The sequence below is a fragment of the Stenella coeruleoalba genome (assembly GCF_951394435.1).
Source record: "Stenella coeruleoalba genome assembly, chromosome: 9".
NCBI classification, from domain to species: domain Eukaryota; kingdom Metazoa; phylum Chordata; class Mammalia; order Artiodactyla; family Delphinidae; genus Stenella; species Stenella coeruleoalba.
Genome location: NC_137155.1, coordinates 71001235 through 71027870, shown reverse-complemented (window position 1 = coordinate 71027870; position 26636 = coordinate 71001235). Strand labels below are relative to the sequence as shown.

The following is a 26636-nucleotide window of genomic DNA, read 5'->3' as shown; positions in this document are numbered from 1 at the left end:
GCGTGTGCTCCGCAACAGGAGAGGCCACAACAGTGAGAGGCCTGCGTACCGCAAAAAAAAAAAAAAAAAATCGAACAACTATAGCCAGAATCAACTTCCTTACCCTACTTCTTTAATATTTGACCTTGGCTTCCACCCTATAGGGAAATAGGACCTACGAAGAGGATACCAACCCAGGCTGCAACATAGAGGGTCCTAGCTCTCATGGACCACAGAGATCTGAGAGCCAAAAGGAGAAGAAGAAGCCACACATACTTCAGCCAGGTAGGTCTAAAACAAAGCAGTATAGCTCCAAAAGGCCTGAAACACTTGTTCATGACTATATATCACTCCATCCTTTCTTATGGTATGATGAGGGATTAAATACTTTCTAATACTGTCTCCTCCTGGCAGGTGGAGAGGAAGTCCCTTGCTTTCTATGAAAATGTGAGGAATGGGTTTATAAGCATTTCTGAACAATATTTTTGCTAGGTTTAAAAAATAAGTAGGAGTGTACCAAGAATATGACAAAGAGTAAATATTCTAAATTGGTAAATTTCTAGGAAACTAAGGCTGCAAACATTGGAACAGAGGATGTGAAAGGGATGGAAGCTAGGAAGGGGAGGAGGATGAGGGCTATGAGGGTGCGAAAATAAGCAATGACCCTCTGACTCCTGATCCCAAAACTCCAAGGATTCTGATTCATGATGCCTCTAGAGCAGGGCTGTGGGGATTTAATTGGCTTATTTTTTAAGCAATGACCAAGTAATTTTGATATAGGTAGTTGTAAATGCCAGGTTGGGATTCTCTGTTCTGGATGATGAGAAGGCTTTAAAGAATTTAAAGCAAGTTCAAAAGCAAGAATTTAAATTAAGAATTTAATTTGGAGAAGAAAGAAGGATAAATATCAATGACAAGGTTTCTGGCTAGGGTGACTGAGTAGATGGGGCTATTACCCTAGACCAGAAATGTATCCTGAGAAAATTTTAAATTGTAAGGTAGAAGATTCAGTTTAAGTTTGGAGTTGTCTCCTCAGTTCTAGAAGAAATCAAAGTTCAATCATGCTATAATTTACAAACACTAAGAATGAATAAGATAGGTAATTTACCTTGGCTCATTAATTCACTGAAGAAAAGTTTATTGAACCAGGAAGTGTGAGAGGTGCCGATTCTTACCTTCAACAAAAGATGTTCACAGTAACATCTGACCTTTTTATCCAATAGAGTCATCTCTGCTACTCTTAGTTCTTGGGTCTCCAAGTCCATTTAAATAACCAATGGTTACTGAGCCAAGTAGTCACAGGAGTGAGAACATGTCCAGTTCAATGGGTTTCTAATAGAAGATTACCATACCCAAATGAGTCCTCCTTCACCAAGTTTCCAGGACCAAATGCTGGTCTAGTAGAATACAAATTTCATTTATAGCAGAGCAGAGTAAAATTTACCAGAGCAGTCAAGTATATGGGTCATTTTTGGTCTTTCAAGCTTAAGACCGGGGCCTTCTAGAAAAGGCTGGCACACTCCTTCACCGTTCCCTGGCTCATGGCTGCTTGCTTCAATTCCCTTACTTAGTTTTCTGTTTCAACCTGCCCCACCTCACAAACCGATGTCCCACTCCGTTCTCTTCTTCTAGCCCAACTCTGCCCTAATTATAATTTGCAAATTGAGGGACTCAAGCTTTATCTGCAAGCTCTAAGAGTTTCTCTTGGAATTGAGAATTTACTATTGCACAGTAGGAGAGCAAGTACGATTCAAGTTCACTCTACCAGTTAAATTTCTCACTACTTACCTAGGAAGCCTGCAGGGTCAACATACAAAGTTGTGCAAGACATACAGGCTGCGCTCTGCACAATCACCCAGCGGAAAGGGCAGGTAGAGGCTGAACTCCAGCCTGCACCTGACTTCTCCAGCATGTGCCTTATAACTGGGCTATGTCCACCAACAGGGGCATCTCTTTTTTAATTTTTATTTTATTCTTACATCTTTATTAGAGTATAATTTCTTTACAATGGTGTGTTAGTTTCTGCTTTATAACAAAGTGAATCAGTTATACATATACATATGTTCCCATATCTCTTCCCTCTTGCGTCTCCCTCCCTCCCACCCTCCCTAACCCACCCCTCCAGGCGGTCACAAAGCATCGAGCTGATCTCCCTGTGCTATGCGGCTGCTTCCCACTAGCTATCTACCTTACATTTGGTAGTGTATGTATGTCCATGCCTCTCTCTCGCTTTGTCACAGCTTACCCTTCCCCCTCCCCATATCCTCAAGTCCATTCTCTAGTAGGTCTGTGTCTTTATTCCTGTCTTACCCCTAGGTTCTTCATGACATTTTTTTTCTTAAATTCCATATATATGTGTTAGCATACGGTATTTGTCTTTCTCTTTCTGACTTACCTCACTCTGTATGACAGACTCTAGGTCTATCCACCTCATTACAAATAGCTCAATTTCATTTCTTTTTATGGCTGAGTAATATTCCATTGTATATATATGTGCCACATCTTCTTTATCCATTCATCTGTTGATGGACACTTAGGTTGTTTCCATCTCTGGGCTATTGTAAATAGAGCTGCAATGAACATTTTGGTACATGACTCTTTTTGAATTATGGTTTTCTCAGGGTATATGCCCAGTAGTGGGATTGCTGGGTCATATGGTAGTTCTATTTGTAGTTTTTTAAGGAACCTCCTTACTGTTCTCTGTAGTGGCTGTACCAATTCACATTCCCACCAGCAATTTGCTCAAAGGCACAATCTGGCCCAGAGGTGGCCCTAAAGCAAATCTCACCACGGTGAACTTTAGTTTCCTGTAGAGTGTGTGACTCATTCCAGATCCTAACCTGCATTAAAACAATTACATTAACTACAAATTGCTTTCATTTAGTTTTCTGGGATGTACATCAGTTTCTGTTAGCTCTGACAACTTGGGGGGTAACAAGCAGCAATTTATTATTTCCTGCCACAGCTTAAAACACTGTTCTGTTGCTAAAGGAGTTCACAGTCTAGCAGAGCAGAAAGCATATACAGGTCTTCCTCAACTTATGATGGAGTTATGTCCCTTATAAACTCATTGTGCATTGAAAATATTACTAAGTCGAAAATGCATTTATGTTTGGGCAGCTAAAATTATGTAATGCAGTGTTTGAAACTGGAATTATTTTTTCCTTTTTTTCCCTTTTTTTTTTATACTGTAGAATGTCCCTCAAGTTATGGCAGTATACCTTGTGCCACTGAATTTCCAAAGTTTACCAATTTTTTTTTTTTACTGTGCTTCAAATAAATAGAAAAAATAGTTATGATATTGATCTTCAACTTTGCCATTCATGTTTCTATGCACATTAGGCTAGGTGTTCCACTTGGAAAGCATGAGAGTGTCTAGGCCTTTGAATGGCATATGCCATTTCTGGGAAATGTATTTGTAGGCTAAGTATTCTTTCTACATTTAAGTCCCCCCTTGTTTTAAAAAGAAGAAATGCATATTGAATAGTTTCATGATTTGATTTGTTTGGCATTATAGGAAGCAAGCCAGTGCTAAGTATTTTTAAATGGCTGTGTAAGCAAACCTGAACTGTAGATCGTCATTCAGGAATGTGTATTAAGATTATGGAATGGGTGTAAGACTACTGGTAGGGGGAGAAAGTGGGTATGACTTAAATGGATCTTCTGTGGTCCTGTGATCTATCCTTTCCTTGAAAGTTTCTGAAGAAAAAGTGGAAAGATCATTTTGCTGCATTCCTCCATTCTTGTTTTTTAAAGAACGAGTCCCAAGCCCTACAAACAGCTTGTATTGAACTTTCACATTTGAATTAAAGATTGTTAAACATGAAAAAAAAAAAAGAAAATGCATTTAATACGCTTAACCTACTGAACATCATAGCTTAGCCTGGCCTTCTTTAAACGTGCTCAGCAGACTTACATTAGTCTACAACTGGGTAGAATCATTTAACACAAAGCCTGTTTTATAGCAAAGTATTGACTACCTCATGTATTTTATTAATTACTGTACTGAAAGTGGAAACAGAATGGTTGTATGGGTACAGAATGGTTGCAAGTGTGTCAGTTGTTTATCCTTGTGATTGTATAGCTGCCTGGGAAAGATCCAAATTCAAAATGTGGTTTCTACTGGATGCTTTATTGCTTTAGCACAATCATAAAGTCAAAAAATGGACAGTCAGAGCATTGTAAGTTGGGGACCATCCATACATATATAACTGATCAAGACAGTAAAATAGAAGAAGCACAAATTTTGAAATTTAGGGTGAGGGATTTCTTCTGATAGAGGAAAGTGAAATGTTCAGGATATAGTAATGAAACAGGCTATTGAGAGGTAGACAGAATTTTAATAGCAAATGGGAGAGCAGTATAGAAGAAATTCAGCCCAAAGGCAAGGTGGTAGAAAAACATGGGGATATGAGGAGACTATAGTGCTTTTAGAGAGAGTGCACATATTGCAAGGAGCATGAGGAAAAGCAATGATAAATAATGCTGTTAAAGTATAATCAGAAGCGAAGGACTGGGACTCTCCTGGTGGTGCAGTGGTTAAGAATCCACCTGCCAATGCAGGGGACATAGGTTTGATCCCTGGTCCACGAAGATCCCACATGCTGCAGAGCAACTAAGCCTGTGTGCCACAACTACTGAGCCCCCGTGCCACAACTACTGAAGCTCACAGGCCTAGATCCCGTGCTCCACAACAAGAGAAGCCACCGCAATGAGAAGCCCGCGCACCTCAATGAAGAGTAGCCCCCACTCACTGCAACTAGGGAAAGCCCATGCACAGCAAGAAGACCCAATGCAGCCAAAAATAAATAAATAAATGCATAAAAATTAAAAAAAAAAAAAAAAAAAAAGAAGGACCAGGCAGTTTATACCATCCAGTCCTGTGATTTTAAACCTCATAGCACAGAAGTGCCTGTATGACTATCTTGGCTTCTACTTCCCGAAGAACTCCACATTTTCTGTTATGCATACTTGTGTCACAAAATAAAAAGAAAAAAAAGGAAAAGAAATCCACTAGCCACATCTGGCTTCATTTTTTAGATGGGAAACGGGTGCCCAAGAACGATACAAGAGGCCCAGCCGGCATCCCGTAACTAGTTAATGGCAGCCCAGGACTAGAACCTGAGGCTCTGGCTTTTTCCACCTCCCAACTTCTCAGACAGGAATGCTAATATCTTCCGATCCGTAGGGCAGTGCACTAGAAATTAGGTTGAGCTACAGAGTTAATATGGCCCATTTCTGGGAATATAGATTTAATTCAAATGACAAGTAAGTAAAAGCATTTTTTTCTATTAAAACAAAATGCACACATTTCAAAGATAGAAGTATATTAGGTATCTCAGACCCTTGGGGTATGTCATGATTTTCGCTGGCAATAGAGGTACTTGGATGGAACATTTTACAAAGCATTTTGGTGTAATGAGGCTGGAAAAGTTGGTTGCTGCCAACTTTTGGAAGTCCTTAAACATCAATCCAACCAGGGACTGGATTCAATTCATAGGCAATTCATAACTATTAAAGTTTTAAAACTGTGGAATGCAGTTATTGGACCTAACATGTTTTAATTGCCTCACTTTAAAGTCCCTATCGCTTACGTCTTTTCGGCAAGATATGAGCTTTCTCTTTGCTGTTGCTGTTGTTGACCTGGAGCCAAATTGTCAGTTTAGTTGGCTGAGTTTGGTATTCTCTTTTTAAAAGAAGTTTTTTCCATTCTGTTTTGGTTTTTGCTAATTTATAGGTTCTTTGAACTTCTTTTGGATTCGATCTGAGACTTGAGAGTAGTCGTTTGAGAGCACCACAGAAGCTCTAAAGATTTCTCCCTGCTGAGTGTGAGAAAACTAAAAAAAAAAGAAAAAGAAAAAAACATGGCCGAGGGAGACACTGCTGTTGAAGGAGGTTTACAGAGTTAAGAGCTCCTGAGAGCAGGTGATCCGGACTTGCCTCAAAGTTTTGATTATGGCATACTGTGGCTGCTATTCCACTGTCCAGCACAGTGTGCGTGCTTTGGAATTTAAATGTAGAGATCTTTTAGTCTCTGCATCTGTGTCTGGGGAACCTTCCAAATCAACAGTCTGCTTTCTTTCAAAAGCTGGACAAAAAATTGCAAAACGTAGTCCCAGTTGTTCCTTTATAAGTTGAGTAAGGTAAATATGCACATTAGCTCGAAGAAGGCAAGCAAAATTCAAAGTTTCCTCTATCACAGTGCCAGAGTCCTTTAACCTCCTGGATGAGCTATCTTGTTACGGTCTCTGAGGAAAAAAGGGTCTGATCAAAAAACTCTAGGGCTTCCCTGGTGGCGCAGTGGTTGAGAGTCTGCCTGCCGATGCAGGGGACACGGGTTCGTGGCCCGTTCAGGGAAAACCCCACATGCTGCGGAGCGGCTGGGCCCGTGAGCCATGGCCACTGAGCGGGCGCGTCCAGAGTCTGTGCTCCGCAGCGGGAGAGGCCACAGCAGTGACACAGGCCCGCGTACCGAAAAAAAAAAAAAACAAACTCTAATTGGAATTGAAATCGATTCTTCTTTATTTAAAAAAAAAAATTTACAATATTTTCATATAATGCTGTAATTATATTAGCCAGGTCTTTCAACAGGAATAAGTAATTTTTATGTTTAGGTTGATGTTTACTTTGAAAACAATATTTTTATATGATTTAAATAAAATATAAGTGTAACTTATATAGAATCAGTTTCTGAAATTTTTACTGTCTAAAAAGTTTAAAATTTGTGGAAATTCGTACACATGCAATGCAAGGGTAGTAAGTGTCAAAATCCAAGAATCCTTTCACTCTTGTGAATCGTTTCTTAAAAGAAAGAATTCAACATCCGTCTCATGTGAGGTGCTGTGTTACATTACACAGAGTAACTTTCAACCAACGGATGTTTCTTAACTTTATTACAAATTCTGAATTCCTGTTTCTCTTACTTTTCAAATGCCATATATTTTGTGTTGCTTTCTTATTAATGCTATTGTTTTAAAATGAGGCACAGAGACTCCTGATCTCAGCAAATATCTTGGTGAATATACTTTTGCTTTGGGGCAAGTAAAACTTAATATTCATAACTCTTGGAATGCAGAAGCAGAATATGAAGAGAATCATTACTATTCCCAAGCTTTAGGTATCAGGGCTAAATAGCTGATATGAACAACTTATCAGGGGATTGGCAACATTATTCAAGTATCATGTAAAAGCCAAGATCACACTGAGCTTCAAAAATCCAGGGATTTAAGAAAAAAAAAATGTCATGAAGAACCTAGGGGTAAGACAGGAATAAAGACACAGACCTGCTAGAGAATGGACTTGAGGATATGGGGAGGGGGAAGGGTAAGCTGTGACAAAGTGAGAGAGAGGCATGGACATATATACACTACCAAATGTAAAATAGCTAGTGGGAAGCAGCCGCATAGCACAGGGAGATCAGCTCGGTGCTATGTGACCGCCTGGAGGGGTGGGATAGGGAGGGTGGGAGGGAGGGAGACGCAAGAGGGAAGAGATATGGGAACATATGTATATGTATAACTGATTCACTTTGTTATAAAGCAGAAACTAACACACCATTGTAAAGCAATTATACTCCAATAAAGATGTAAAAAAAAAGTAAACAAACAAACAAAAAATCCAGGGAAAGGATAACTCTACTACTAGTTGACATTTCAATAAGATATGGCTGAGAAGAAAATGCCTGTATCAAGAGATCTCAATGGGCTAGTTTTGAGAAAAACAATGAAACAGAGACAAAGCAGTAAAATAAAAATATATCCCAGTGATGACCCTTAAAATCTGAAAATCAATTAAGGCAATTTTGAAATGACGTAAAATTAGGTAATTTGAGAAGTTCAAATGAGAACCAAGTAAGTGAGGTGCCTGTGCATAAGCACTTCAGAGTTTTATTGTTCTCTACCCATAACATTCACCAAAATCATTCAAGACACCAAGGGATTCCAAAGCTATATTTTTCTAGTTCATAAAATTACTATTATGTAGTGTGCATCACAGCATATAGCACAAATAAAAACGGTAAATAATTTTTAGAATTTTAGGAATATGGGTAAATTTTTTTCCTGGCAAAGCCTCAAACTAAGTCTTTAGTTTAGAGTAAGAATATTTCATTGCAAATCAAGACATATCAAATGATATCACACATGAATATTTCTGTCTCTGTTTCATCTATTGAATATTTTTGTATTTCTGTTTGTATTGCACCCTACGACTATGTACCATTTTACATACTTATTTAATAAATAAGACCATATACCATTTATAAATTCCTGTATTGGGAATAGGACAAATAAATGCATGGTTATGTTGGAAAATTGAATTCCTGAATACTGAAATACAACAGAATACTGAAATGGACTTACCAGTATTAGGAAAAAAGATAACTTTACAATTCCTAAGCCCCTAATACTGTACTTCCCACCCCAATTTGGGGAAATTTGGACTAAAATTGAATAGACAGACTTAACGCCGGTTATCTAAATTAGTGTCCCTAAAGTAAGGAAATCAACAAAGGCACAGAAAAAGGTTTCAAAGTATAATCAAGCAAAATAAGGAAGAATTGAATTGCAGAGCCAAAGCATATGTAGGAAAATATCTGACAACAATCTACACTAGGAAAGATCCTGATGAAGTTTTAAACTGTGGAGGTTAAATAAAGAATTCTTCAGTCAAAACCAGTGTGTGTGTGTGTGTGTGTGTGTGTGTGTGTGTGTGTGTGCGCGTGTGTGCGTGCATGTGTGTGTGTGTGCGTGCATGCGTGCATGCATGTGGACGTATATGCGTGTAGGAATAAAAAGAGGTGAAATGTGGGACTGGTTCCAGACCTATACCAAACCTAATCTAATGCAGGAAGACATCAGAAGACAAGGGAACAGATGTTAGCAACATTCAATGGGAAAGAAAGTGTAACTAAAGATTATTACATACAATCAAGTTGTCAAACAAATACTAAGGCAACATGAAGATATTTTATGAATTTTAAAATGGCAACAAAGACAAAATACTCAGAGAATATACAACTCATGAACCCCTTTTGAAAAATAAAGAAATATTAAATATTTAAAATGATATTAAAAAGCCAGCCAACTAACAATGCTTGATGGGAGATGCTGAGGTAAAAGAAGAAGGGCATCTGTCAACACCCAAAGATAGTGAAGCCGTAAGTGCAAAGCAGTGAGGTAAAAAAAAAAAAGCATGAGTCAAAAATGTATACTCAACCAAGTTATCATCCAACTATCAGGGAAACAGAATTTCATGGAGGAAATGCAGCAGGCTTTAACTTTCTAGAAAAAAAAGCAAAACAAAATAAAGCAAGCAAAATAAACAAAAAAACTATTTCCTAAAATCCTGTTCCAAGGGGTGAATTTTTTTTTTTTTGAAGTTCCAAACTGAGAAACAGTGCAACCGACAATGGGAAAAGAACTGTCGGTGAGTTTGAATGCACTTAAATATAAAACAAAGATTTTAAAATGTACAAATCGGAAAAAAATCATATTATTAACTTGGATAATGTGTTGGGTTGGCCAAAAAGTTTGTTTGGGTTTTTCTGTAACATCTTATGTAACAAGGTGGTTTACAAAATATGAGGAGAATTGATGTTCTAGAAAATAGCTCTTTAGCTATTTTCACTTACCACTCCTCCAAGATATTTTCCTATATAGAAGTCATCAGTGCTGAATTTTCAAGATAGGAAGCTCCCAGTTCTCCAGTAGTTTGGATCGGGAGAGGAAATGTGAGAGCATGTTTGAGTGTTTAGTTTTAATCGTTCTGCAGAACACACTCCATAAGAGAAAAAAATTGAAACATAGTTTAAAATTTTACTCCATATTCAATGTTTTTCAGCATATTTGTCTTAAACTAAGGCAGACCATTTGGGAAATTATATCACTGGTGATGATTAAATTTTATCTAGGGTTCAGAAATCCCATCAGTTCCACTTCAGTTTTTAAATTCTGCTAAATGCAATCAAAATTGAAATTATATATTTTTATTTTTAAAGTACTATGGTTTTGTTGTAAAATATTTATCTATCCAGCCCTCTATAAATAAATGTGCCACATGTTAAATAATATTCAATTTTATTAACAGTGGTTACTTCAGATGGTTAGATTTTGATTGTCAAATTTTTACTTTATTCTTTTCTTCTTTTCTTTTTTTTTTTTTTGCGGTGCACAGGCCTCTCACTGTTGTGGCCTCTCCCGTTGCGGAGCACAGGCTATGGGCACGCAGGCTCAGCGGCCATGGCTCACGGGCCCAGCCGCTCCACGGCATGTGGGATCTTCCCGGACCGGGGCACAAACCCGTGTCCCCTGTATAGGCAGGCGGACTCTCAACCACTGCGCCACCAAGGAAGCCCTATTCTTTTCTATTTTGAGTGAAAAATTTATAGTTAAAATATGTTATTTTTTATTAAGACTTTAAGGTACAGAGATTTCTTGTATGTCCTCTGCCTCCATACTTGCATAGCCTCTTCCATTATCAATATCCCTCACCAGAGTGGTGCAGTTATTACAATTGATGAACTTACATTGACATATCATAATCCCCCGAAGTCCATAGTTTACATTACAATTCACTCTTGCTGTTGTACATTCTATAGGTTTGGACAAATGTTTAATGGCATGTATCCATCATTATGATATCATACAGAGTATTTTCACTGCCTTAAAAATCCTCTGTGCTCTGCCTATTTGTCCCTCCCTCCCCACTGATCTTTTTACTGTCTTCTTAGTTTTGCCTTTTCCAGAATGTCATATAATTGGAATCATACAGTATGTAGCCTTTTCAGATTGGCTTCTTTCATTTAGTAAAATGCCTTTAAGGTTCCCTTATGTCTTTTCATGGCTTAATGCCTCATTACTTTTTTAGTGCCAAATACTATTCCATTGTCTGGCTACCCCAGTTTATTTATCCATTCACCTACTGAAGGACATCTTCATTGCTTCCAAGTTTGGGCAATTAGTAATAAGGCTGCTGTAAACATCCATGTGCAGGTTTTTGTGTGGTCATGTTTTCAACTCCTTTGGGTAAAAATATCAAGGAGTACGACTGCTAGGTCATATGGTAAGAGTATATTTAGTTTTGTAAGAAACTGCCCAACTGTCTTCCAAAGTGACTGTACCGTTTTGCACTCCCATCAGGAATGAATGAGAGTTCCTCTTGCTCTACCTTGTCACCCATATATGGTAATGTCAGTGTTCTGGATTTTGGCTTTCCTAATAGGGATGTAGGGGCATTTCATTGTTGTTTTAATTTGCATTTCCCTGCTGACAGATAATGTGTAGCATCTTTTGATATACTTATTTACCATCTGTATATCTTCCTTAGTGAGGTATCTGTTAAGGTCTTTGACCGATCTTTTAATTGGATTGTTTATTTTCTTGTTGAGTTTTAAGAGTTTATTGTATATTTTGGATAACAGTCCTTTATCAGATGTGTCTCTTGCAAATATTTTTTTTCCCAGTCTGGCTTGTCTCCTCACTCTCTTGACATTTTCTTTCACAGAGCAAAATATTTTAATTTTTAAATAAGTCTAACTTATCAATTATTCCTTTCATGGATCGTGACTTTGGTGTTATATCCAGAAAGTCATCCCTATACCTAAAGTCATCTAAGTTTTCTCCTGTATTATCTTATAAGAAGTTCATAATTTTGTGTTTTACATTTAGGTCTCTGATCTATTTTGAGTAACTTTTTGTAAAATGTTTAAATTCTGTGTCTAGATTTATTTTTTTGCATGTGGCTGTCTAGTTGTTCCAGCACCATTTATTGAAAAGCCTAGTTTTCTCCATTATTATGCCTTTGCTTCTTGGTCAAACACCAGCTGACTTGTCTATGTTGGTATATTTCTGGGCTGTCTGTTCTGTTTCATTGATCTTTGTCTACCCTTTGCCAATATCACACAGTTTTGATTATTGTAGCTCTATAGTAAATTTTGAAGTTGGATAGTGTCAGTTCTCCAACTTTGCTCTTCTCCTTCAATATTGTGTTGACTATTCTGGGTCTTTTGCCTCTCCATAAAAACTTCAGAATCAGGTTTTTGATATCCATAAAATAATTTTCTGGGATTATTTTTGGGATTACATCAAATCTGTAGATTAAATTGGGAAACACTGACATCTTGACAATATTGAGTCTTCTCTTCCATGAACATGAAATATCTCTCCATTTACTTAATTCTTTGATTTCATTCATCAGAATTTTTAGTTTTCCTCATACAGATCTTACATATATTTTCTTAGATTTATACCTAAATATTTCATTTGTAATGTGCTAATGTAAGTGGTATTGTGTTTTAATTTCAAATTCCACTGGTTCATTGCTGGTTTATAGGTTAATGATTGACTTCTGTATATTAACCATGTATCCTGCACTCTTGCTATAATTACTTGTTTTTTCCAGGTTTTTAAAAGTCTTTTGCATTTTCTACATGGACAGTAATGTCATCTAAGAACAAAGATGGTTTTAATTCTGCCTTCTCAATCTGTATACCTTTTATTTCATTTTTTAATGTTATTTTGTTAGCTAGAATTTCTAGTCCCATGTTGAAAAGGGGTGGTAACACAGGAAACCCTTGCTTTGTACCTGATCTTAGTGAAAAATCTTCAAGTTTCTCACCAGTAGCTATGATGTCAGCTGTAGGTTTTTGGTAGGTATTCTTTGTCAACTTGAGGAAGTTCCCCTTTATTCTAGTTTACAATTATTGTTATCATGAATGGGTGTTGGATTTTGTCAAATGCTTTCTCTGCATTTATTGATATAATCATATGATTTTTTTTAAGCCTGTTGATGTGATGGATTACACTAATTGATTTTTGAATGTTGAACAACTAGCCTTGCATATCTGGGATAAATTCCACTTGGTCATGGTATATTATTCTTTAATGCATTGTTGGATTTGATTTGATAGTATTTTGTTGAGGAATTTTGCAATTCCTATAATCATGAGAGATATTTGTTTGTAATTTTCTTTTCTTGTAGTGTCTTTGTTGGTTTGGGTATAAGGATAACACTGGCCTTAAGAATGAGTTAGGAAGTATTCCCTCTGATTCTATCCCATGGAAGAGATCATAGAGAATTGGTAGAATTTCTTCCTTAAATGTTTGGTAGAATTCACCAATGAATCTATCTGGGCCTGGTACTTTCTGTTTTGGATAAGTTACTAATTATTGATTAAATTTCTTTAATAGATACAGGCCTATTCAGATTGTCTGCTCTCTAGTGAGTTTGGTCATACTGTCTTTTTCAAGGATTGATTGTTTCATCCTGATTATCAAACATATGGGCATAGAGTCATTTAAAGTATTCCTTTATCTCTTTTTAATGTCCATAGGATCTGTAGTTATATTCCCTCTTTCATTTCTGATGTTAGTAATTTTTGTCCTCTCTCTTGTTTTCTTAGTCATCCTGGAAAGAAGTATATCAACTTTATTGATCTTTTCAAAGACACAGATTTTTGTTTCATTGATTTTCTCTATTGTTATCTTGTTATCAATTTTATTGATTTCTGCTCTAATTCTTATTATTCCTGTTCTTCTGCTTATTTTGGATTAAACTTGCTATTCTTTTTTCAGTTTCTTAAAGTTGAAACTTGGATTACTGATTTTAGATATTCTTCCTTTTCTATTATATGCAAAATATCCCTTAAGGACTGCTTTCACTGCATCACACAAATTTAGATAAGCTGTGTTTTAATTTTCACTTGATCAATTTAATTTCTCTTGAGCTGTCTTCTTTGACCCATGTGTTATTTAGAGATGTGTTATTTAATTCCCACATATTTGGGGATTTTCTAGCTATTTTTCTGTTATCGTTTTCTATTGGGATCTGAGAGCATACAGTGCTTGATTTCTATTTATTTAAATTTGCTAAAGTATGTTTTACACGCAAGAATGTACTCTATCTTGGTGAATGTCCCATGTGAGCTTGAGGAGAATGTGTTTTCTTCTGTTGTTGAATGAAGTAGTCTATCTATAGAGTATTGACCATAATGTCAATTATATCCAGTTGATTGATGGTGTTGTTCAACTGTGTCCTTACTGATTTTCTGCCTATGCGATCTGTCCATTTTTGATAGAGAGGTGTCGAGTCTCTTACTATGAGAGTGGATTCCTCTATTTCTCTTTGCAATTCTATTAGTTTTTTGCCTCACATAATTTGACACTCTGTTGTTAGGTGTATACACATTAAGGATTATTACGTCTTCTTGGAGAATTGACCCCTTTATCTTTAAAATGTTATTCTTTATCCCTGATAACTTTCCATGCTCTGAAGTTGACTCTGTCTGAAATTAATATTCAGCTACTCCAGTTTTCTTTTAATTAGTGTTAGCATGAGATATATTTCTGCACCCATTTACTTTTAATCTGTGTCTTTATATTTAAAATGGGCTTCTTATAGACAACATATAGTTGAGCCCTAATTTTTGATCCATTCTGACAATCTGTCTTTTAATCAGTATATTTAGACCATTGAAATTCAAAGTGATCATTGATATAGTTGGATTAATATCTACCATGTTTGTTACTGTTTCCTACTTGTTGCCTTTGTTCTTTGTTCCTATTTGTCTTCCACTTTTTGTGTGCCTTTTATCATTTTAATTGAGCATTTTATAGGATTCCATTTTCTATCCTTTCTTAGCATATTGTTTATGCTTCAGTTTTTACATTTTTTAGTGGTTTCCCTAGAGTTTTCAATATACATTTACAGATAACCTAAGTCCACATTCAAATAATACTATACCTTGTTGCAGATAGTGAATAACAAAATAATCCTAATTTCTCTTTTCCATCCCTTGCATCCTTGCTGTCATATATTTCTTATTTATAAGCATGTATAAGTCACATACATATATATATATATATATATGCACATAAAATACATGTGATAGATAAGCATACATACATAGTCGGTAAACAGTTTGTATTTTTTACAAATGGTTATCTGTTAGATCAATTATGAATAACAAAATAAAAGGTTTAATTTTACCCTCACTTATTCCTTTTTTGGGTGCTCTTTCTTACTTTATATAGATCCAAGTTTCTGACCTATATTATTTTCCTTCTCTCTGAAGAACTTCTTTTAACATTCTTGCAATGTAGGTCTTCTGGCAACAAATTCTTTCAATTTTTGTTTGAGAAAGTCTTTATTTCTCTTTTACTTTTGAAGAATAAGTTTATAGGGTACTGAATTCTAGGTTGTTGGTCTTTTTCTCTCAACTTTAAATATTTCACTCCATTCTCTTCTTACTTTCATGGTTCATGGTGTCTGAGAAGTTCGATGTCATTCTTATTTTTGTTCCTCTACAGGTAAGGTGTTCTTTCCCTCTGGTTTCTTTCAGAATTTTTTCTTTATCTGTGATTTTCTGTAGTTTGAAAATGATATACATAGGTGTGTTTTGGTTTTTGGCTTTGTGCATTTATCCTCCTTGATGTTCTCTGAACTTCCTGGATCTGTGATTTAGTGTCTGACATTATTTGGGGGAAATTCTCTATCATTTATTGTTTCAAATATTTCTTGTTTCTTTTTCTTTCTTCTCCTCCTGTTATTCCTATCATGTGTAATTTATACCTTTTATAGTTGTCCCACATTTCTTGGATATTCTGTTCTTTTTTTTCAGTCTTTGTTCTCTTTGCCTTTTCATTTTCCAGGATTCTATTGATACATCCTCAAGCTCAGAGATTCTTTCCTCAGCATTGTTCAATCTACTAATGAGCCTATCAAAGGCATTCTTTATTTCTGTTACAGTACTTTTGATCTCTAGAATTTCTTTTAGATTCTTTCTTGAAATTCCCATCTCTCTACTTACACTGCGCATCAGTTCTTGCATGCTATCTATTTTATCCATTAGAGCCCTTGGCATATTAATTATAGTTGTGTATGGTCAGGCCACTCAAGATGGCTGTTCTCTTGCTCTCTGTACATCCCCTGCTCGACCAGTACCTGCTTCACCTACACCCATCACTGACCTTCCTATGTGCTTGCCCCAGGCCCCAGCTAATGATTGTTCTTATCAAAGAGGCGGTGAGGGGCTTGCCCCTCTACTGGTTTCCTTGGTAACTAATGAGCCCACCTGACATCAATTCCCCTGTAAACTGGTAATCTCCTTCCCCCAGGAGCAAAGCCTGCCGCCATGTCCTGCCCGCTATCGGCGCACACAGTGGGGTGCCCCTCCAGGACCTTGCTTCAGACGTATAGGCTGAACGTGTAGGCTCCCCCATCCATTAAACCATTGATATCTCTGTTGCTGACTCCAGGCTCTTTCTTCGGTCTTAAATCTGGGCAGGTGCAGGCCTTGTAGGCCTCTGGTGTGCAGCCCAACAAGTTGTTTCAGATTCCCTGTCTGATAATTCCGATACTCTTCAAACTGTTTTTGTTTTTTGGTATGCCTTGTAATTTTTTTCTTGATAACCAGATATACCCAGTAAAAGGAACAGCTATAAATAGGCCTTTAGTAATGTGCTGTTGGGGGAGGGAGAAGTGTTCTATAGTCCTGTGATAGGGGCTCAGCCTTTTAGTGAGCTATGCCTCTGGACCATGAACTTCACAAGTGTTTCTCAGTTTTTTCTCTCTCCTTGGGTGGGACCAGATGGCTAGTATTGGCTGGAGTTGCTTTTGTTCTTTCTGTCACGTGGAAGGCTAAAGGTGGCTTAAATTAGGTATTTCCCTTCCCCCAGGTCAATTAGGCTCTGATAATACCCCAGCAGGTTAGGCTCCAGTTAATTAGTTTCCCCTGAGGGCAGGCTTTATTAAGGAGGCCTGCGTGCTCTAGTGTATTTCAAAATGGTTCCTTTCCCCTTCTCCTTGCCGGATCAGGAGAGAAGTTTTTTCCAACGTGGAAACTTGGTCACGCTCCTGGAGGTAAGTCTTATAATACTGCGCACCCCCCTCGCCATGACGGGGTGACCCTGGAGATTTTAACTGTCAGAGTTGCCCATGCTGAGCCTCCAGCAATTTGTCGGTTAAAGTTCAGGTTTTCCTACCCTCGCGCTCATTCCTGTGGTGGCGTCTGCTCTTGAGTCTCTGCTCTGCTACGCCCTTACTCCATGTAGTCTCCTGTCTGTACCCGCAATCTTGGGAGCATCCGTTTGCCCTGTGTCCTCCCCTCTCTTAAGAACCCAAGAAGAGTCATTGACTCTTCAGTCTGTTCCCCTCTTCACTTGTTAGGATGGAGTGGCAACTTCTAAGTGCCTTACATGAAAACATGGAAAATTAGTATGTTATTTTTAAAAGTAATTCTGAAACAAGAAATTTAAAAACTATTGAAGTTTAAAATATATTAGAAGTGAATCACATTATAACTGATATCATTGTGTAAGGATATATTATTTTTTAATCTATAAAATAATTTTCCTTAAAAATTGTGAAAATCGTATTACTTCATGAAATACCTACATTGAGGCATTTTTTGGCTTCCTACATGCTGCAACTTACATCTAAGATTTTAATCTCTTAATCAGGAATAATATTTTATATTTGAGTCAGTGATAATAGATTTAAAAGTCTTTCAGACTTTAATTTCATTTGCCTGACACCAAATTCTTATTCCATTAATAAATTCATTCAAGACTATTCTTCTCATTTCCCATCGCTTATGACCTGAAATTTCTTTATTTTTAGCCTACTATTTGAAAAATTAACAGATGATATGTTTCTAACATAAAAACTGGATCTTCTTTCTTTTTTCCCCTTTCTTTATGTTTAACTAAGACCTACCCAGGATGAGAATGGTCTTGGCAAGTAAGCTATGTTTAGCAGCATGCCTGACATTCCCTGTCATTGCTTTGCCTATGTCAAGTTCTTAAGCATTTCTCAAACCATTGCATAGTCTACCCCCATACAAGTTACTGTGTGGAGAAGAGCAGTTAGACACTGAATGTAAGTTGCCATCTGTCTGTGCCCCAAAACCATGATGAACAAGATCATGAACTGTGGAGGAAACTGGTTGAGTTTGAATCCTAGCTCCACTACTCATGATCACACTCAGCTGTGTTACCTTGAGCTAATTATTTAACTTCTCTGCGCCTCAATTTCTCATCTCTGTAATGAAGATAATAACAATCCTTACTTTATAAGGTTGTTGTGAGGATTAAATGAGTTAAAATAAGTCAAACACTTAGGTATCACCTGGTACATAGTAAGCATGATGTGTTCATTTTTATCTTTATCATGGTAACAACTACCAAAATATAACTTACTCTTCCAAAATTTAAGAGCATACATGAAATAATGTGTTTACTAGAAATGTCATGTATTAATTTGAAAATTATTTTAGAGGCTCGAAACACAGAGTTTGTAACTGTAGAATATAGTGTAGTCAGCTAACCATGCAGTTTGGATTGCCCAGGGCAATCTCGGTGTACGTTTGTTGTCCTGGAACACTTTTTTAAAATTGAAGTATAATTGGCATATAGCATTGTGTGAGTTTAAAGTGTACAACATGTTGATTTGCTACATTGTATATTGCAATATGATTATCACCATAGTGTTAGCAAACACCTCTGTCATGTCACATAATTATAATTTATTATGGTGAGAACAACTAAGATCTAGTCTCTTGGCAGTTTTGAAGTTTATAATCCAGTATTGTTGACTCTATAAACACTATGCTCTGTGTGTCCAGAACTTACCTATGAGTTGCAAGTTTGTCCCCTTAAACAAAATCTCCCCAATTCTGATTGACATATATACACTAATATGTATAAAATGGATAACTAATAAGAATCTACTGTATTAAAAAAAAAACAACTCCCCAATTCCCTCCTCCCACCCCCAGCCCCTGGAAACCACTATTCTAGTCTATGTTTTCATGAGTTTGGCTTTTTTAGGTTCCACGTGTAAGTGATATCATACAGTATTTGTCTTTCTCTGTCTGACTTATCTCAGCATAATGTCCATAAGGTCCATTTGTGTTGTCACAAATGGCAGGATTTCTTTCTGGCTGAATAATATTCCATTATATATATGCTACATCTTCTTTATGCATTTATCTCTTGATGGACACTTAAGTGTTTCAGTATCTTGGCTATTGTGAATAATAGCCAAGTGAATATGTAGTGAATATGCTGCAGTAAACACAGAAGTGCAGATATCTTTTTGATACCCTGTTTTCATTTCCTTTGGATACATATCAAGTAGTGGAGTTGCTGGATCATATGGTTGTTCTATTCTGAATTTTTTGAGGAGCCTCAATAATGTTTTCCATAATAGCTACACCAATTTACATTCTACCAACAGTGCTCAAGGTTTCCCTTTTTCCCTCATCCTCAAAACCACTTATCTCTTGTCTTCCTGATGATAGCCATTCTAACAGGTGTGAGGTGATATCTCATTGTGGTTTTGATTTGCATTCCCCTTAATGATCAGTGATGTTGAGCATCTTTTCATGTACTTGGTTAGCTATTTAGATTCTTCTTTGGAAAAATGTCTATTCAGTTCCTCTGTGTCCTGGCATAATTTAAACAGCTTCCCTTTCACTCTCAAAAGTAATTCATTTTGAATGGTAAATGTTATGAATACTCGTTAAACAAGAGGACAGAACTATGTCACTTGGAAAAACATGGTTAAGTTTAGAACTTAAACCTATTTTTTAAATTAATGTTACCTGATAAGTTGAAATAAAATGTTTCCTTTAGGCTTAAAAAACTCCTATTGGCAATTAGTAATTCATTCATTAGTTCATTTAAAAAATATTATGTAGTGCCTATTTTCAGGATACAGCTTTGAACAAGACAGAAAACTCATTGCCCAAGGAGTTTACTTTTTTGTGAAGAACGTAGATAATTAATAAGTAAACAAGTATGTATCTAGAATAATGACACAGAGTAGGCATGAATAAATACTTTTAAATTCTTTTTTAAATAAATGAGATAAGATTGATTCTGATAAATGTTCAGAAGAAAATGAAACTATAGGAGAGAGTATCTGGATGTTATGCAAGGAGCAGGACTGTCCAAAAATAGCCTGGGTGTTCATTCTGGATTGCCTGAATGTGGACAAGATAGCTGGGACAAGCCCCTTCTTCCAACGGTGGATAGGACTCTGAGCTCAACTTAACAAGAAATCAGTCTTCTCCACCTGAGCCCCAGGGTCTTCATCTGCTGTCACCTGACGTTCATAGACAATTCCCATTTTTATAACACTGGCCCTTCAAATCGATACTCTCTTGTGTCTAGACAGCTTGATGTCCTTCATTAATAAGGTTGCTCTAATGCTGACTTATTAGAAGAGAGAGAACTGAGGGGACAAGTTTTCTCCACTGTAATATAGACCCAAATTACATATTCAGCATTACTCCTCGGCCTAGTATGTCTCTCATGGTGGTGAAAGAATCAGGTGTGTCCTTGCCTTCTCTCTTGATGATGCTGACCCTAAAACTTTTGTAGTTTACTTGAAAAGTAATGAGAAATCATTGAAGAGTTAAAAGTCAGGGAATAACATGGTCTGATTTGATTTAAGTAGATTATTCTGATGGCTATGTAGATAGATAATAGTTTTAAGAGGAACAAGAATGAATACAGGAAGGTCAGTTAGGAAGTTACTGCTATTGTGTAAAAGAGATGGTATGGCTTGGAAAAGGATGATGACGGCAGAAATTGGAAGAAATAGAACAATTTGACATATATTTGGCAAGACTTGTAGAAGAATTATATGTCAGAGGTGTAAGGAGGGGAAGAGTCAAAACTAACATATGGGTGTTTTTGTTTGTTGGTTTTTTGGTTTTGTTCTTTGAGCCAGTGGATGGTGGTTTGGACACCTAGTTCCCTTCCCAGGAGATCTCAGTGGTATGCAGGTCTGTGGGGGGAATACTGACTCAGAGTGGCCACTCTACCGTATTCTGCGTCACCATTCAGCAGTAGTAATTATCCCACAAAAACATACATGAAAATCTTTCTTTGTAGTATTGGCATCAAGGAAATTGATTTATTTTAGAGAATTTGAACATGGATAGTGGGAGTATTCAAACCTAGTCCCTCAGACCAGGATCACACAGTGCCTACCTGGTCACTAGGATTCACCTTTTCAACAGGGGCTGTGAGAGGGGGACTTCCAAAGAAGGGACGTGGGTTTTGGTCAGGGTTTCTATTTATTTCAGTATTCCTTTCATCCTTACTTATTTAATTTTAGCTTTTTTAGTTAAATTTCCACAACACTAAACCTAATTTTTAATGATCTTTTGCTCTTTAAGTTCTTAGCTATTTAACCTACAACCTTCTTTTCATAAGCAATCTAAAGTGACTCAGCTAAGGAGAAAGTTTGGTTCTGAACGGGAGAGACATTTGGGTCTCAACTTTTTGACAGTTTACCTCATTTAAAGCAAACAACTATAGAGTTGACCCTTGATCAATGCAGGGGTTAGGGACACTGATCCTTTGAACAATTGAAAAACCACATATGACTTTACAGTCGGCCCTCCGTATCTGCGGTTTAGCATCTGCAGATTCAACCAGCTGTGATTGTGTAGTACTGTGGTATGTATTCCTTGGGAAAAAATCCACATATAAGTGGCTGGGCACAGTTCAAACCTGTGTTGTTCAAGGGTCAACTGTATTTATATATATAAAATTTCCTAAATATAATTTAGCATGACAATTATTTGGATTAAAGATTATATTGTTAAAAATATAGGTACTAGTAAGCAAAATAATTTTACAACTTTAAAATATGCAATATTGACAAATCATGTTGAAGTACCCTGGTATGGGAATTAACATGGTTAATGAAACTCTATAGATAATGTTTCCCCAAGTGTCTCTCTACATTGCACCAAATTTGGTAGTATTAAATGTAATATTTCACCTATCATTTTTTAAGCTTCTTCAGGGATAAGAAAAAAATACAGCAAATTTTCTTTTCAGGAGTAAAGGACCAATATTGCGTTGTTATTGCAACCAAAGCTGCAAAACATTTAAGAGAAGGGTGGTTCTTCAAAAGTTACTCTAACTTGGTAATCATTGATGCACAATGCCATTTGTTTAAAATGCACTCATTGTTACATGATTATAATTGTCCCCAGAATGTTCCAAAGGATTTCTAGAAGAACGTAGTAAGGTAGATACCTAGTGGGAAGCAGCCGCATGGCACAGGGCTATTGGCTCGGTGCTTTGTGACAGCCTGGAGGGGTGGGATAGGGAGGGTGGGAGGGAGGGAGACTCAAGAGGGAAGACATATGGGAACATATGTATATGTATAACTGATTCACTTTGTTATAAAGCAGAAACTAACACACCATTGTAAAGCAATTATACCCCAATAAAGATGTTAAAAAAAAAAATTAACAGGCCAACTATTTATTACTATTAAGAAAATTATTTTCAGCATTGCACTGGATCTAGTATATTTAAATTTATTTTCCAGGAATTTATGCATATCTAGAAACTTATATTGACAAAAATATGCATCTCATATAGCTAGGCAGGAATCTATAAATTATTTATCACCTATACTTATACCTATTAAGTGGGATCTTAGTGGAGGGGTGGATATCAATATTTTAGGTGACTCTTTCTCTGACTGCTTGGAATCACAAACATATGATATAATTTTAATGCATAAAGTTTAATGATTAATACACTATATGTGTACTGTGTATTAATATTTGTCAATAGGTTGTCCCATTTCTATTTCTAGTCATAATCCTTATATTTGTATTATTTCTTTAATATATGTGAAACGTTTACTAACTACAAAATAGTGAATATCGCCACATTAGAAACTCAATAGAAATATTTACACTTATCAGTGATTTTAGTAGCAAAATATAACTGAAACATCCCAAAGACTAATGTAGTTAAGTAGTTCTCAGCTATGTGCATGAATCTTTTCTAAGCACAAATGTCAGGTCTACATTCTTGTATATTCTGATTCAGTAGGCTTGAGGTGGGTCTCTGATATCTATATTTTTAAAGTTTCATAGGTGACTCTGGGTGGCATCATCATTCTTTAAGGTCCTTTGGACTAATGTATAAGAAAGGAAGCACCTTTTTAAGTATTATGAACATTGCTGAGCATTCAGAACATTCTCAATATTGTACTAAACCTTTATTAGTTATAAACTCTAACAATTCCTCAAAATAAACCTGGAAAAGATTCTCTTGGACAATGTTTCCATTCATTAGGATTTGTCAATAACTTTTGGCTGGGAGAATGCTCTGGGATCAGTGGAGCAAACCAGTGGCCTGCCAGATGAGGCCTGCAGCATTGCTGTTCTGTCTTGCGCAGTGTATCTTAATTTGTTTTTAACTGAGCTAAATGTTTTCAAATTGTAAGAGTTAAACTTTAACCATTCAGTTTCTAGCTTCTCTTGGAGAAGCAGAAGTTCTGGCAGTATGGGGCCAGCTTACCCTCAGACTAGACTATGCTGTCCTTACAGATACAGGTAGGCTCTGCAAGTTGCCTCGGCCCCCGCCTCTCAAGCTGTGTGTGTGGGAGAACTTGCATACCTCCCACTCTGCCAGGGCAAGCTTTATGGGTGTGCGGCCCATGCAGTTGCACTGGGCTTTGCAAATTATGTAGCTGGACTTTCCCTTGGCCAGATCCATGACCTACCCACCTCCTGTGGGTGTGAGGTCAGCATACCAGCACCAGCCATGTCTTTTCTTACTAACGAACTGCTCTACCACTTTTAGGATTCAGCTCAAGCATTTTCCTCCAAGAAGCCTTATCAGAACTACCACACTAATTTGAGTGCCCCTCTTCTGGGCTCCCAAAGCACCCTATTTATTTCTGAAATGTAATACAACAGTATATTGAAAATATTGGTGTATTTCTCCCACAAAAATCAAGGGGGAGGGGGTGTTCAATGTGTGAACTATGAGTAGGCAGCGAAAAGGTTGGTAACAGTGGTGTGGAGCGCTGGTATGAAAATCCACATATAACTTTACAGTCGGCCCTTCATATCTGTGGTTTGGCATCTGCAGATTCAACCAGCTGTGATTGTGTAGTACTGTAGTAAGTATTCCTTGGAAAAAAATCCACATATAAGTGGTTGGGCACAGTTCAAACCTGTGTCGTTCAAGGGTCAACTGTATTTATGACTAGAAAAATTGTAACATGAAGCTTATTTTTTGTTTTGTTTTGTTTGCAAAGAAATGGGAAAAAAAGGGATGAGGCAAAAAAGAAAGGGAAAAGCAGATGTTCACCTGAAGTGGTAAATATTTAAATAGAGCCAGCTTTCATTTTTAGAGCTCTCTATCCAGGTGACATCCACTGAAACACTTTAAGGGATAAATTAATACTTTGGAGAGGATGGTCTTTTTTTTTTTTTTTTTTCAACCCTTCCCAGTTTATCAACCTGGAACCTGCGGGAATCACCTGAGGGTGGTCAATACTCAACAACAATGTCAATTTCACAGATTTTTCCTCCCTGGAATCTGACAGACTAGATGCACACAATTTGCAGTACTTCACTGTTAGATACAGTATATATATATAGTCAGTTTACTTTACAAAGAGATGCTCCAGTTATATCTGCCTGCTATTTTTAAACTCTGTAAGATAAAAAAGCAAGCCAAAATTTTGAACCTTAAGTTTTAACCTGTATTTTTCTTTTTTTAAAAAAAATGCATACGCAATAGAAATATGGAAAACACAGAAAATTAAATGTTTATTCATTATTATATTCTGCTTTTATAAAACCTATTTGTATTTTTGTTTGTTTTTCCAGGCTTAATGACAGAAGTTTTAAGACAGTTGTCCCTTGCCAGTACATATTCTTCTATATCAGCAACTTAAGATTCATAAAGTTGCATCTTTTTTTAATGTAAAATGATTTACTTAACCAATCCTCTACTTCAGAGCATTAGGCTACTATAAATTCATCATAAATGTAACGAACCCTGTGATATGTATCCTTCTCTCTGTAATCTTTATGTGTGCCTCTGAATATTTTGGGGGGATAGCTTCAAAGGACTATATGTTTCTTTAGGGCTTGATTCAATCTTCTCCATTGTCCTTTAGAAAAGTGGTATCAATTTATACTCCACAGTGAATGAGAGGGCTTATATCTACATAATCAAACCAGCACTGAAGAAGGACATTCTTTTTCTTTAACACCAAACATATGCCTTTTTTTGTATAAAATAATAAAAATAATAACTTTCATGGTTTCCGTTTAAATTTTAGTAATTACTGATTTCACTTAATTACTAATTACTTGTGTTCTTTTTTGAATTTCCTATTTGTACTCTTCATTTTCTATTGTGTTTTTTTATTATTTTGGTTATTGGTCTAATTTTTTTACTCTTTGTGTTTGTCTTGGCAAATTATATATTTTCTAAGAAAACAATAATTTTACTGAGATTTTCCAATTTTATGCGCGATGTTCACTTTTTTAATTTAAAAATTATCTTCCAAGTCTGTGGTTTTATTTCCCATCTCATTTCTGATTTAGTGTCTTTGCCTAATTTAGTATATATTTAGTGTAGAATGCTTTTTGTTTCAAGTGACAGAGAATCCCAGCTCAAATTGACTTAAGCCAAATTGTCAATTCACTGATTTTCATTGCTAAAAGTTCAGTTAGATCTCACTTCAGGCATTACTGAATACTGGGGCTCAAAATATGTTACCAGAAAAAAAGTGTTTTGTCCTTTTGTATCGACTGCCTCTGTTTTGACTAGACTCAAATAGGCTTTCTTATGCGACAATATGGAAGCCAGTATCTCCCAGGAACAGATATGTCCAGCTTCAAGTAAAGCATACAACAGCAGGAGCTTTTGCTCCAGCAAATGTCCTGAGTGCTTCTCTCAGGACTAACATCAGTCATGTGGTTGTATAATATCCAGGTTACTGTAGGCAACACTGACTGGCTTGGATCTAAGTTACCTGCTCCTTCTTTAGGGTTGGGTAGTAGCTGTTGAACTGGTGGTGGGGGAAGGTATCTCATTAAGTGAAAATCAGGGCTAATGTCATGAGGAGGTGTTGAGGTAAATTACAAATAGTCAGTATAGTATGGTCCCGCTCTGTGTTTACTTCTTGATAACGTGGATTTATGGTTTGTCTATATTACTGGTTTTTCAGAGAATAAGTGCTTGTATTTACTTGAAAAACTTACCGTTTTCTAAAACATAAATTTCTACCTTTAAACAATCTTTTTCACCTGCTTTCTATAGTTTTAATTTGTTAGTGTCTAACTTCTTGACTTGAATGCTATAAATCTCTTATTTACGTATGTATTAATTTTTGAGTTAAGTTAAAACCAATTGGGCAAAAGCATCCAAAATTGATGAAAAGTAGCTTTACAGAATGAATTCAGTCCTACATAAATCTGAGCATCTTATTGACTCCAACTCAGCTTCTCATGGCTGAACAATTTTCAGTTGTCCTATGGCACAATACTACCAATGGAAAGAGGTATCATTATACTCAAGTAGAAGAATGTCAGTTCCCTATGAAACAGGCATAGGAAAGTGGCATACTGAGGGAGTCATTTTGGAACCACTCTAAAGGTAATATGATTTATAATCACAAATTGAGGGTCTTTTGACACGGCATGAATAGGTTACAAAGTGAGACTAATGGGTGTAATAAGCATATATAAAGTTTCTTCGCTGAAATAAGGACAGACCACCATGAGTCTAATGCAGGTTATTTATGTAGACATACATTAAGCTCTTTAACATCCAGTGTATAAACTAGCGTTCCACACCTCTCTATCTGCCCCT

At 36.5% G+C, this 26636-nt stretch overlaps 1 protein-coding gene across 18 annotated transcripts in view; it reads left to right on the top strand.

The window, feature by feature from the left end:
- Positions 1–26636, top strand: part of LOC307192094 (uncharacterized protein) — an 868937-nt gene that overhangs the window by 747270 nt on the left and 95031 nt on the right. For all 18 annotated transcript variants that reach the window (XM_079932631.1, XM_079932629.1, XM_079932628.1 and 15 more), the window contains one exon: positions 144–264. The gene's annotated coding sequence lies outside the window, so the exon portion shown is untranslated. The remainder of the gene's footprint in view (positions 1–143; positions 265–26636) is intronic.